The following is a 3,673-nucleotide window of genomic DNA, read 5'->3' on the forward strand; positions in this document are numbered from 1 at the left end:
AAATGCACGAAAATCGGACTGAACACGGGGGAGGCTCCCCCCTCCAAAACGAGACCATCGGCAGAATCGACGGGTCAAACCCGGCCGAGCTACCCGGGTTAGAAGCCTCAAAGTCGGGTTGAGCAGTCACGTCCACCCCCATCCCCTTTTGGACCACTTCCCACGGTTCGAAATGCACGAAAATCGGCCTGTACACGGGGGAGGCACCCGCCTCGAAGACGAGACCGTCGGCAGACCCGCCGGATCAAACCCGGCCGAGCTACACGGCTTACAAGTCTCAATGTCGGTATGAGCAGTCACGTCCACCCCTATTCCCTTTTGGACCACTTCCCACGGTACGAAATGCATGAAAATCGGCCTGTACACGGGGGAGGCACCCGCCTCGAAGACGAGACCGTCGGCAGAACCGCCGGGTCAAACCCGGCTGAGCTACCCGGCTCGGAAGCGCCAAAGTCGGGTTGAGCAGTCACATTCACTCCCATCGACTTTTGGGCAACTTCCCACGGTTCGAAATGCACAAAATTCGGCCTGAACACGGGGGACGCTCCCCCCTCGAAGGCGAGACCGTCGGCAGAACCGCCGGGTCAAACCCGGCTGAGCTACCCGGGTCGGAAGCGCCAAGGTCGGTATGAGCAGTCACATTCACTCCCATCCCCTTTTGGACCGCTTCCCACGGTTTGAAATGCACGAAAATCGGCCTGTACACGGGGGAGGCTCCGCCCTCGAAGGCGAGACCGACGGCAGAACCGCCGGGTCAAACCCGGCCGGGCTACCCGGGTTAGAAGCCTCAGAGTCGGGTTGAGCAGTCACATTCACCCCCATCCCCTTTTGAACCTCTTCCCACCGTTGGAAATGCACGAAAATCGGCCTGTACACGGGGGAGGCGCCCCTCTCGAAGGCGAGACCGACGGCAGAACCGCCGGGTCAAACCCGGCCGAGCTACCCGGGTTAGAAGCCTCAGAGTCGGGTTGAGCAGTCACATTCACCCCCATTCCCTTTTGGACCACTTCCCACGGTACGAAATGCATGAAAATCGGCCTGTACACGGGGGAGGCACCCGCCTCGAAGACGAGACCGTCGGCAGAACCGCCGGGTCAAACCCGGCTGAGCTACCCGGGTCGGAAGCGCCAAGGTCGGTATGAGCAGTCACATTCACTCCCATCCCCTTTTGGACCGCTTCCCACGGTTTGAAATGCACGAAAATCGGCCTGTACACGGGGGAGGCTCCGCCCTCGAAGGCGAGACCGACGGCAGAACCGCCGGGTCAAACCCGGCCGGGCTACCCGGGTTAGAAGCCTCAGAGTCGGGTTGAGCAGTCACATTCACCCCCATCCCCTTTTGAACCTCTTCCCACCGTTGGAAATGCACGAAAATCGGCCTGTACACGGGGGAGGCCCCCCTCTCGAAGACGAGACCGTCGGCAGACCCGCCGGATCAAACCCGGCCGAGCTACACGGCTTACAAGTCTCGATGTCGGTATGAGCAGTCACGTCCACCCCCATTCCCTTTTGGACCACTTCCCACGGTACGAAATGCATGAAAATCGGCCTGTACACGGGGGAGGCACCCGCCTCGAAGACGAGACCGTCGGCAGAACCGCCGGGTCAAACCCGGCTGAGCTACCCGGCTCGGAAGCGCCAAAGTCGGGTTGAGCAGTCACATTCACTCCCATCCCCTTTTGGGCCACTTCCCACGGTTCGAAATGCATGAAAATCGGCCTGTACACGGGGGACGCTCCCCCCTCGAAGGCGAGGCCGTCGGCAGAACCGCCGGGTCAAACCCGGCTGAGCTACCCGGGTTAGATGCCTCAAAGTCGGGTTGAGCAGTCACATTCACCCCCATCCCCTTTCGGCCCCCTTCCCACGGTTGGAAATGCATGAAAATCGGCCTGTACACGGTGGGCGCTCCCCCCTCGAAGGTGAGACCTTCGGCAGAACCGCCGGGTCAAATCCTGCCGAGCTACCCGCGTTAGAGGTCTCAATGTCGGCTTCAGCAGTCACATTCAATCCCATTCCCGTTTGGACCTCTTCCCGCCGATGGAAATGCACAAAATTCGGCCTGAACACGCGGGACGCTCCCCCCTCGAAGGCGAGACCGTCGCCAGAACCGCCGGGTCAAATCCGGCTGAGCTACCCGCGTTACAGGTCTCAAAGTCGGGTTGAGCAGTCACGTTCACCCCCATCCCCTTTCGGACCCCTTCCCACGGTTGGAAATGCATGAAAATCGGCCTGTACACGGTGGGCGCTCCCCCCTCGAAGGTGAGACCTTCGGCAGAACCGCCGGGTCAAATCCGGCCGAGCTACCCGCGTTAGAGGTCTCAATGTCGGCTTCAGCAGTCACATTCAATCCCATTCCCGTTTGGACCTCTTCCCGCCGATGGAAATGCACAAAATTCGGCCTGAACACGCGGGAGGCTCCCCCCTCGAAGGTGAGACCTTCGGCAGAACCGCCGGGTCAAATCCGGCCGAGCTACCCGCGTTAGAGGTCTCAATGTCGGCTTCAGCAGTCACATTCAATCCCATTCCCGTTTGGACCTCTTCCCGCCGATGGAAATGCACAAAATTCGGCCTGAACACGCGGGACGCTCCCCCCTCGAAGGCGAGACCGTCGCCAGAACCGCCGGGTCAAATCCGGCCGAGCTACCCGCGTTAGAGGTCTCAATGTCGGCTTCAGCAGTCACATTCAATCCCATTCCCTTTTGGAACACTTCCCGCCGTTAACAATGCACGATATTCGGCCTGAACACGCGGGACGCTCCCCCCTCGAAGGTGAGACCTTCGGCAGAACCGCCGGGTCAAATCCTGCCGAGCTACCCGCGTTAGAGGTCTCAATGTCGGCTTCAGCAGTCACATTCAATCCCATTCCCGTTTGGACCTCTTCCCGCCGATGGAAATGCACAAAATTCGGCCTGAACACGCGGGGCGCTCCCCCCTCGAAGGCGAGACCGTCGCCAGAACCGCCGGGTCAAATCCGGCTGAGCTACCCGCGTTACAGGTCTCAAAGTCGGCTTCAGCAGTCACATTCAATCCCATTCCCTTTTGGAACACTTCCCGCCGTTAACAATGCACGATATTCGGACTGAACACGGGGGCCGGTCCGCCCTCGAAGTCAACACCGTCCGCAGAACCGCCGGGGCAAATCCGGCTGAGCTACCCCGCCCCCGAACACTCAAAGTCCCTCTGAAGCCTTGCATTCGCCTCCTTGGAAAATTGACGTCAAACATTACCAAAATCGGGGGCACGAGCACTAAAGCTAAGTCTCACCCTTTCCCTATCCCTAACCAGGAACCGAACGCCCACCCTCAGCCTCACACCAACGCCGGTGCCACTCCAGACAGACACACCCTTCAAAACCACACCCATCCGGCCATGCAACTCAAAAAGGGTCCAAATTCAGAAACACCCCCTTCAAAAGGCACTCCATCCTCGGCCACACCACCGGGACATGCTCCCCTCGGCGATAATTAAGCCCCCACCACTATTTGAAGCCAACCGCAGCCGCAACTCGAACGGAGAAATCAGTAACCAATTCAAAAATGCGCTTGGTTACTGATTTCTACTGAGCCGAAAAAATTCTAAGTGTCGGTGGTTACTGATTTATACCAACCCGAAAATATTCTAAGTGTCGGTGGTTACTGATTTATACCAACCCGAAAAAATTCTAAGTGTCAGTG

The sequence above is a fragment of the Chiloscyllium punctatum genome, unplaced genomic scaffold (genome assembly GCF_047496795.1).
Source record: "Chiloscyllium punctatum isolate Juve2018m unplaced genomic scaffold, sChiPun1.3 scaffold_1608, whole genome shotgun sequence".
Classification (NCBI taxonomy): domain Eukaryota; kingdom Metazoa; phylum Chordata; class Chondrichthyes; order Orectolobiformes; family Hemiscylliidae; genus Chiloscyllium; species Chiloscyllium punctatum.